This window comes from Salminus brasiliensis, chromosome 17 (assembly GCF_030463535.1).
Source record: "Salminus brasiliensis chromosome 17, fSalBra1.hap2, whole genome shotgun sequence".
In the NCBI taxonomy this organism is placed as follows: Eukaryota; Metazoa; Chordata; class Actinopteri; order Characiformes; family Bryconidae; genus Salminus; species Salminus brasiliensis.
In genome coordinates, this window is record NC_132894.1 from 24971871 (window position 1) to 24983033 (window position 11163).

The 11163-nt window shown below is 38.1% G+C and overlaps 1 long non-coding RNA gene across 1 annotated transcript in view; it reads right to left on the reverse strand.

Annotated features, from left to right (window-relative positions):
• Nucleotides 1-11163, reverse strand: part of LOC140538152 (uncharacterized) — a 35552-nt gene that overhangs the window by 4957 nt on the left and 19432 nt on the right. Inside the window, exon 2 of the long non-coding RNA XR_011977711.1 lies at nt 9282-9417. This is a non-coding gene — a long non-coding RNA (uncharacterized lncRNA). The remainder of the gene's footprint in view (nt 1-9281; nt 9418-11163) is intronic.

Below are 11163 nucleotides of genomic sequence, written 5' to 3' on the forward strand. Positions count from 1 at the left end.
AATAAGACTCTAGGTGTGTTTTGAGTGGGCTATGAGATTGGGTGTGTATTTACAGTAATTAGATTTGTATCAGTCCAGTGTTTCTCAGTGTTTGTCAGCAATGTTATTCTAGTCTCTATAACTGTACACTAAAAAAATCTTACCAACAATGTCTGGGTTGAATGCATCTGGGCAAAGTGGCAAATCATATTCATTTGAATTTTCTTGCTAAACTATTCTTTTGGTTTGTTAACAAATAAATTAGTGCAAAATCAAATTGTGTTGAATAATAATAATAATAATAATAATAATAATAATCACAGCATAATTCTCCAGTTCTCCATACTTCTCCAGTTCAAGTATATATACAAGTATATGTGTGTGTGTGTGTGTGTGTGTGTGTGTGTGTGAGGGGGGGGGGTGTTATGGCTTGGTCCCACCTATAAAAATTACAGAAGTGTCTCCACACTTCTGTATTTTTTATAGGTGGGACCAGGCCTCAACATCCCCACACACTCCATAGTTAAACACCCATATCTTCTTTTAACACTTCTTTGTTTTCTCCTCACATGACACACACGTACACAGTGATTTAATTTATTAGTGACTATAAAGGTAAGATGTAGCACATTACTAGCAAAAACGCATGTTTGGCTGCCGCTGCTGGTTTAATTGGGTTAGTGGGACGGCAGCATCTGCCACTGTATCACACCCACTGGGAAAAGGAAGTGAGACCAATTCATCAGCACTGCTTTAGCTTCTGCAAAATGGCATGGCCATAGCCAGTTTAATATACTGTGTGCAGTCTATTTACTTTCACTCCCTGTTAAATATTGACTCCCACAACCTGTTTAACACACAGGACACACATATCAGTATTAACTCTTTCTATTCAAATTACCACTTTTTGGGGGGGGCTAGGGCTTAGGGCTTTAGGGCTTATCCTGTAAATAAAGTTGTATTACTGCTTCTTTTTTTGTATTTTATTTCCCCTTGTGTAAAGAGACCTGCACCCCTGTCAACATGGTCCTCAATTACCTGCCATGAAATCTTGTACATTAACATACATTAGAGCGTTTTATTTTTTTTGACAGTAGCTTTGTGTCAGAGTGTGGTTCTGGCACTGACATTTTTAGAGTGTAGCTTGCGATTCCAGCAGGTCTGACTAAAACAGCCTAACTTGGACACATTGAGTCTGAAAACCAAGACTATCAGTAGAACAGTCAGAGTGAAGACCAAGGCAGGGAGTGGCCAGGACCAAGACAAGACTGAGACCAGATTAAGTTTATTAAAAATAATAATAAAAAAATGTCATTCATTTTACATACACGTCAATAAAAAGTTTGTAATTACGGCTACCTAAGACAGATCCATTGGATTCAGCTGGTCTTTACAAAAATATCCAAGTCCTCAAGTGCAAGAAAAACAAAGAGAGCCATAAGGTAGCCCTCTATATATTACCCTCTCTAAAGCACCAAATGTGTCCTGCTTAGTTTGTGTAAAAGTTAAAAAAGACCTGGACGTGTTGAAAGGAAGGAAGAAATGAGAATAGCATATTATAATCATGGAAATATTGTATAAATATTCACACAAAGTACAAATTCTGTGGAGAACCAGCCTAACTGCAACTGACTGCTTATGCATTAGCGTAGATGCATTAGATGTTAAGGTATATGCATATGTGTGTTCAGGTTACAAAGGAATTCTGCAGAATTTTTAACTGGCCATTTGCATTTTTGAGTAATAATTGATTACAAAGTAATATTATCTTTTTTAAACAACTGTACATCACATTAACACAGTTGCTTTAATAAAGTTCTGGCTGGAATGTGTTTTATTATTTTATCATTTGCAACCAAATTCAATGTGACATTTTTTTTCAGTTAAGCTAAACCCTTGACCTATTGACAAAAAGCACAACACAAGTATGTAGTTTCACCTTGCAGGCAGTAAAAAAAACCTCAATGTCTTTATGGCTGCATTTCCTCTCTCGTGTTCACTCTGTTCGTATGTCTTTGAATTTGCACTTCAAAAGGAAGCCGGCTGCTTATGCAGATCTTACAGTATGTGGGCCATGTTCATCGTGTTGGAACAGAAGCTGCACATCAACGAACATTTGCTGACGACAATACAATCTGTTCTGCAGCAAAACAGGACCCCTTCATCTCTAGGTTTGCTTTTCCACCACCTCTCATGTATGGTTTTCATTGAACTACCATTCAAAAGTTCAGAACTAACATTTACAGTGTATACAAGGATCCCAATATACTATAATATAATAATACATGTCCTGTGAAACTTCAATTCATTGTGAATGACTCTAAAATAACCTCATGATGTTCCAATGAAATCAATGATGTCTCTGATCAAATCAATGATGACAATGTGTGCAGATCATTTGTCAATGTGTTTAAAACTGCCACTAATGTCATTGGACAGCCCAGAGCGCATATAACAGCCACTGAAGGAATGCTGCTTTGAACTGCTGTTAACAGAGCCTCATCAGACACCTCACCGTGTTTGAAACCTCAGGAAACCTCAGTGTACTTGGAATGGCCAGTAACTGAACATCATTAGACAGCTCAGTGTTTTTGAAGCTGGCATTAACAGATCATCATTGAACAGCTTAGTGCACTTGGAACTGCCACTTCTTGAACATCATTGGGCAGTCCATGTGCTTCGAACAGCCACTAACGGAACATCAGTGGACAGTTCAGTACGATTAGAATGACCATTAACGGAACATCACTGGACAGTTCCGTATAATTGGAATGGCCACTAACAGAACGTCAGTGAACAGCTAAGTGCACTTGGAACAGTTAGTATGTGAACGGATCAGATCAGTGCTCTTAAAACTAAATAAATATTTTAAATAAATATTTATTAGAAAACCTACATGTCCACCATTATTTGGGAATATGTTCCAATATAAACAATGCATTTAGAGCCGACTATGAATACATCATTATTGCTCTCCCATATATATTCTTTACTGAAAATACACTTTTCCCCATATATTTTTTAATTCCTAAAAAAATTATTCCATTTTTTTTTTCAATGAGATTAAACATGAGCAACATTTTTGCCATATATTCAGGCTTTCAAAACAACACAGTTAACACAAAAGTGTCTAGTCCTTTTAGAGAGATCATGCAGCGCAAAGTCCAATATATTATTAATATATAATCTGTATATATAATCTGATATATGTATATCAGATTTAGCTGATGCAGTGTAGTCGATCTCCAGGACTATCTAACAATTCCCAAGAATACAGTTCTCACTGTGCCAGCAGGTGGCACTACATACCACCTCACTCTGTTTACATACCGTCTTTAAATAGCAAGTGCAAGTGCCACAGATCACATCTCAGCCTTCTTTTATTAGGTAACAGGAGAAATATTATGTAAAATGTTTTTCAAGTCCTGCCTGAACCTGATACCTTTCTAGGCTTGTTTCCTTTATTTTGATTCAGTCAAAAAGGATAGAAAGAGTTCACTGGAGGTTTAATGCATGTACGTGACACCTTTTGGTTTGCCTCTTTTAATTTGTTGTAGCAGGATGTGCTGGGCTTAAAGTGCTGGTTTCGTTTCTATCCTGGACATGTACTGCAATAGAAATCTAATCTGGTAACAGACAAGATACAAGATTGTTTTGCCAGTGAGGAGATGAGATTTATGATGTCTATTTTGGTTCATATTATATTTGGTTTATAAACAGTCTGAATTGACTTTTACATGACCACAACTCCTTTCACCCCTTAGAATTAACAGGCTGATAATTAGAATATTGTGCAATGCATCACACTGTTGTTCTTCTTAAGTGTGAGCATGATTGCAGTGGGCACGTACATCCTAAACTGGAATAGTGTGCTAGTATACATCTTTTGAATAAGTGCAATAGTTCCAAAAAAAATCATTTGTGGCCAAAACACTCTGAATGTATTGAAATGTGTCTGTAAACTTTTAACCCAACAATTCAAATTCCCCTACAGGTCATATTTTTCAAGCTACAGCCACAAAATTGTAGAATTGGCAGGATTGTAGAAGTAATAATGTACATTTATGCTTTTTAAATCAATTTGATTTACACTGTTTGTGAAATGCTTGTACATTTTTTCCCCCATAGGAAAGAATGGAAGAATGTTTAGAAATTGTCACAATGGGCAGCGAAGATGTTGTTATGTTGTGTCAGTTATAGAAAAGTCCAATGCTGGTCAGTTATTTCCAGTCACCCAAGACCAGGCTCCAGTCTCTACGAATAAGGAGAGACCAAAAAATTTATTCACTGATCAAATCTGAAAAACAATTCATAAATAGCTGGTTGTTTTTGGTCATTTTTATGTAAATAAATAATAATGCTTATATTTGTAAATTGACAGTGCCTGCTTATTAAGCCCATGGGATAACTGTACATGATGCACATGATGCAGATTTAATCATTTCTACACAATTTGGTGTGTAAACAGCATTTTTTTACTAAACCAGTAACCATCTAGCTACCGTCCAACAGTTCATATGGCAGTCGTGTTTGTTTATTTCTCCAAATCTGAATGAGTCACACAAACGTCCGTTGCTTTTTCATAAGGCAGTGTTTTCGAACGTAGTGTCCGAAAAGTCATTTGGTTAGTTCACTATGTAGCAAATGTAGTGAATAGTGAATGAGTTAACGACTAAACCATTCCAAACTCCAAACTGTACTGTCTGAAGCTTTTGGACCAACTATTTTTTGGGCAGGTTTTGACACCCCACATTTTAGACTAAAAGCTTGTGGACACAGGTCTATTAGCCAAACGTAATTGCATTTCACCATTTAGCCAAATGTTTTTATAACACTTTATCAACCATGGTAGCAAAACCTTTCAAAATACCTAGCAAAGCCTTTCCAACCATCCTGGAACTGTTCAGTTCATCACATCAAAGAATTATTATGCTGCCTTTTGTGAAATGCGGATTTGCAGTCATAGTTGAAACATTCCTTATGACTTTAGCTAAATAGATGAATATACAGTATGTGTTATAAATAAAAAAGTGACATTACCAAAACATGCAATAAAATGTTTATATTTGTGTACTTTGGAGAATGAAGAGTCTGTTTTGGAACATTTACAATGTCTTCATACTACACCAAACATCTTCGTTTCAGAAAAGCAAAGGACATTCGATTTTCTGCAATACGTGCCCTTTAAGAATACTGTTATGAAGTATGGGGATAGTGTGTGCTGTTCAGCTGTGTGAGGAAAGCCAAAAGACCTGAAAGTCGTTAGTGATGGTGCGTTCTTGGTAGGAATTAAAATAGCAAATGGTTTCACCGATACAGACACAGATGTCTGACTGCAGCTGGTTGCTGTGCTCATGGAGCAAAGAATAATGTACCCTACAATTAATGGAAACTGTAGCATTGTGCAAACTGTAATCCTATGCATGTCATCAGAGCCCATTGTAAATGCTTTGTTTTTTGAGGTCATAAAACCAGCACATTTGAACATTTCAACCTAGAGACTGCTGGTCCATTCACACTCAAATTATAAGGAACGTTTCAGCTAGGTCTACTTTTTCAACGAGACACGGTACAGGGCATCCAGTCACTACAGAGATTGTTTGCATATACACTATATGGACAAAAGTATTGGGACACCTGCTTATTCATGGTTCCTTCCAAACTCAAGCGTATGAAAAATTGTTTATCCTGCAATCGTCAACTGTGACCATTAATGACAGAGTCAGAGTACACCACACTGACATTTGACAGGTGTTCAAGGTGTGCGCAAACATATCCACACACACATACACATTAACTGACAGTCACCTAATGAACAAATAACTAAATATGAAAAACAGTAAATTATTTCACAATTAAAATCATTTTGTGATAAAGGCCTCTAATGCATAAAATAGAAGGCTGAAAGACATATTATATTTTTTATTTTTGGGGATACATGTAAGACGAACCCAATGACACCATGGTAGCACCCCAACATCGGGGTACACTTGCTCCAACAGTGGTCGAGTGTGTGGCTCTAGAATCGGCCTTCATAATCACATGAAGTGGCATTAACGCCAATGGCATTAACTCCCCCAACCCATTCCCACCCTCTACCCCTGGAACAAACGTCATCATCAGACACAATAGAAAGCTAAGAGGTTCAAGTTGCATTAACCATTTATTAGAAGGGGTATCCACAAACATTTGAACATAGGGCCAAAAGAAATGATTCATTTGAGTATTTTGGCAGAATTGTGAGAGTGTAATATCTTTTTATATGGCACAAAAACCTGGCAAATTATCTGTATCAAGGCAGTAGAATAAATAAACACCATACACACATCTGCATATACACATCTGCATCTGCATATAGTGCATTCGTGTTGAAAGCCAGTAGCAGCAACAGCCTATTTAACAGATAAAGAGAGGTTGGAAAATGGTTGTGTAAAAATATATTATGACTGTTAAACTGTGACTGTAAATAAATTCACATATATGTAACGTGGACCTCAGGGGAAAAACTAAAATCAACAAAATGTGAGATATTGTCCCTTTTAAGGTAAATGCAACTCTAACTGACATGAGCAACATTTCCTTGTAGCAACTATTTAATGCACTTTTTTATGTATTATAACAAAATTCCGTACTGGATACAATTAAGACAGTGCAGTATTCAGCCATTACTACCTTTGCAAAGCATTTTGTCAAACATGCTACTGCTGTCTAGAAAATGAAAGGCTCTTTTTTCTGCTACATAATTGCATGTTTTCAAATGACGTGTTTTCTGTTATCTCCTCATTCTATTTCCTTCCTTCCTGTTTGGCTTGATTCTCTCATTTTGGCCCAGCTTAAATTACATGGGAGGACACCAAGACACCAAACATCTGACTGCGGTTACATAATCAGTAATACTTCTTCTACAGGACTTCCACACAGGTTAAGGAACTTGGCCTGTAACTATTGCTCTAATGTCATAGAATATGGTACATAGCTCTTTAACACGCAACTAATATTTCTTAGTATTTTATCATATCTCTGGTGGTCCAGTCAAGCCACACTGGTAACCATTTACTTTGGACTATTAATCAACCTCAATACTGCTACTGTTACAGGAATGGCTAGAGAGGCCAGTCAGTAATCACCACAAGCTCCCTGGGGACCGGCTTTCAGCAGCTCGTCAGCGGCCTACCACCAAGTAACCATGGCGACAATATAGCACAACCGATTCCCCACTGTAATCATTAGGCCTTTGTATCTGATTGAACGTCGACCTTTCTTGATTGTGTGTTAATAATGTAGAGAGGGGGAGGTTCCATCTGCTCCCAGGTCAGCGCTAAACCTTGGGCCATCCATCAGCTGACAGATACGAACATTGTCAGGCTCAGTATGACAGTTCTGCAGACACTGGAGAACCACCGCAGACACCGCAACGTCAGTCTTCTGACCAGTCAGAAGCACGTGACTACATCACCAGGAAAAAGAGATGCAAGACTGAACATAAAGAAACAGAAAGTAGAGTGGAGAAAGGGGAAGTGAGGAAGGGAGGCAGTGGGGTGTAGTAGGGAGTGGACAATCCAAAATAGAAAAAGAAGACCATCTACAATAATAATAATGATTATAATAATAATAATAATAATAATAATAACAACCATCTGAATTTGTATAGTACATTACAGTACAGGTTATACTGTACTTTAAAAGCCAGAGTTATTCGTTTTAGAAGATGTTTCTAAAGAGATTACAAGTAAAGAAGATGCAAGTAAAAAAAAAAAAAAGTAAAAAACTCCAAAACTAGTTCCAAAACTATACTTCATTAATTGATTGATCTAACAACCATTTAAGACCTGGTACAACACAAAAATAGGGGACATTTAGATGGATAAAGCTTTCAGCTTTCACAAAAATGATAAACACATTCTACTTTCACTTCTGATCTGAGAAAGTCCAGTGGTGTTTCTGTGAGAAAACAGTTCAACGTTATGGGTTGAAATAATGTGGAGCCGTTCATTGAGCTCTTCCTCAGGAAAGCAAGCAGACCAAAAAGAAGGTGCGTTTTTAGAAAAACAGAGAGTCTAGACCTCAAAATCACTGAATGTGTTTGAGGGAGAAGTGGAAAACCCGCTTAAATCTGCTCAAGACATCAAAGAGTCATACACGCATTGTAAAGGTTGTAAAGGAGGTGGTGTAGTATGTGGGGGCGGGGGGAGGATTCTAAGGGCCTGTGACTGACTCAAAACATGTATTAATTATACATGTAACATGTATTAAGTAAGTATTTTGGCAGAAATCCCAGGCAGTGGCCCCTGTGTAAAGGTACAGGGTGGACACACTAAACAGTGAACAGTGCTGTGCAATTTTCTACTGAATATATGGTTGTTGTAACATTTACTTAATGGTTCTCCTGACTGAATGTAAAATGACTATATGACAGTGAATAAATGACAGTGTTGACTGCAGTAAAAATTGAATGAAATTAACAAGAAGATGGTAAAACGGCAAACAAATTGTATAACCACAAAAAACAGATTAATAATAATAATAATAATAACAATAACCAGTATAATCACATGATGCATGGAAAGTATGTCTTCAGCTGCTTCTACAAATGAGGTACTGTGCTTAGACAGCAGCAATGAGTAACAGGCAATGTCTTGCTTCGTTAATGAAGAGAGAAAAGCGTTAGAGCAGAGGGCGAGTGAGGGAGAGAGGGGAAACCTTAATTCAGATTAACGATTATACTTTTTTTAAACAAAATGGGTGCGTATGTGCCCTCGCTGCACTGCTCTGAGCCCCTTGGGAGGCTAATTTGAATGAATTCATTTGAATGAGGTGACCGTGTACAAAACACACACACATTTGCTGGTCAAAATGTAAGACATCAGCTCGAAGTGGGATATAAGAAAATGGTGCATGGAATGAAAACAGTTGGAGCACAATAGAGAAAAATGCGATTAGAATTAGGGGGAAGGGAATTCCTGAAGTGTGTGTGCAGATGTGGCTCTGCGCAGAGCTCATTATCTGAGCTTTTCAACTGTGCGTGGAGGCACTGAGATATAGATGATACACCCACACAAACCCAAGCACACACACACACACACATAAAAATATTGCACCTGCCCACAAGCAAGGTGTTGCTCTAGCACTGAAATGGACTTTGACCCTGCGGTTACATAGATAATTATACCTGTGTGGAAATCGCAAGAAAGCACAAGACTCAGAAGGTATAAGATCACGTAACCTCACCCTAGCTCAGGCGGCAAACTTATCTGCCATATCAGCGCACTGTGTGTGTGTGTGTCTGTGTGTGCATTTTTTACCATTTTCCAAACATTTCAGCCCCCATGTCTGTATTTAGCTGCGGGTGGGTAGGACTGCTTCATGCTGGTAGTCTTAACCATCTGGAGTTCCCCCAGAAACCGAGCCACAAAGACTGGCACCGTGAGAGACAGAGGCCTAAGAACAACAAAGAAAACAGCCTGTCTGTGCTGTGCTTTTTTACCATTCACCACCTGCGCACACTAACATCTGTCATTAGCCCTCTAGGATAAAAGTGCTAACAGGGGCGCACTGCAAGAAATAATTAGGTTGGCCAATTCAAAACCACCATGGAACCTACAGGAGTCATCTGAATTTCATATACGTTTTTAATATCATAAAATGCTTCCTTTGAAGACAAATTTGCCTTAGAATGTCCTGGCCAGCATGATTCTCACAGCCACAAATCTGTTTAAGGCCCAAATTTCATTTCAGAACTACTGTAAAAATTGTATCATACCCATTATGTAATAGCCTATATAGAACTATTTTATATAACAACTGTCTCTGATGTAGTTTTTGGGCATGAGGCTCGAAGATAATCTTTAAATGTCTGGTTCCTGTCACCATTGCTGTTAACTATTCTGAGGAATTTGTTTCTTAGACTGGTGCATTTCACACCAAATCACTCTAAAACACTATGTTTATATATTTATTTTTTTATGAAAACCTGGTTAAAGTAAGGCAATATACTTAATACTGCTAATTACAATAATGCTGTAGAAATAATGTTTATTCAGTCTGTTTTAAACATGTCTGGAGTCTGAACTGGCAGACCGTTTTGACTGTTGTGCAATGAGGTACAATTTCATTGAATGAAAATGACTTTTATCATTCTTACACCAACCTTATAATGAGAAACACTAGAAATACTAATGTATGTATTAAAAAAATTAAACACGTATGCTATAATACATGGAGCATGGCCGTGAAGAGTGAGCAGCGCTTGTGGTGACTATATCCCTACAAATGCCTTCTGTTGTGGATTCAGAGGGAAAGTCTAAAAATTCTGTAAATGCACTGCCTCGGTTAACAGCGTGCTGTAAAACAGTCAACTCTATTGTTAAGATGGAAGCTTGCTGGCCTCAAACGCCTATTGAACTGCTGCCTAATGCCGCAAAGCGAACTAGCCTCATGAAGGGGCCTTCAGTTCCTTTAGCCTCTATTCTGTTTAACTAAGGCGTCTGTGCTTCTCCTGCTGTGTGTGTAAAGAAAAAGAAGGAGAGACTGTGTGAGATTTGAGCTGAACTCAAATACAACATATCTGTACACTTATTAAGAACCTTATAAGGAAGATCAATCATGTGGCAGCAGTCCAGAGCATAAAGTCATAAAGATATGAGCCTGCAGAAACAGTTAATATTCAAATCAACCATCAGTATGGGATCTCAATTTTGATCTCTTAAATTTTCAGCATGATATTTCTACAACTGCTGATCCAATTGAATTTTCAGCACAGCAGTCTCTAGAATTTACTCCGAAAGGTGTATTCAAGAACAAATAACATCAAGTGAGGGCAGATCTACAAACAGAAAGATCTTGTTGAGGAGAAGTCAAGATGGGCTACAACAGCTGAAGATCACGTCGGATTCCACTTTTTTCAGATAAGAACAGAAAGCTAAGGCTGCACTGGGCACAGGCTCACCCAAACTGAACAGACTGAATAGCAGTCTTGAGCAAACCCTGTTTGATGAACTCTCCACTTCTGCTGAGGTGCACAGATGGTAGGGTCCGAATTTGGTGCCAACAGCATGAACCTGAATGCATGAAATCTGTCTTGTGCCAGCAGTCTGTCTGGGTTGGTGTAGGTGGTGTGACGGTGTAGGCGATGTTTTGTTGGTGGGTAAACTTGTGGAATCCATGCTAAGAAGAACTGAGATGTGA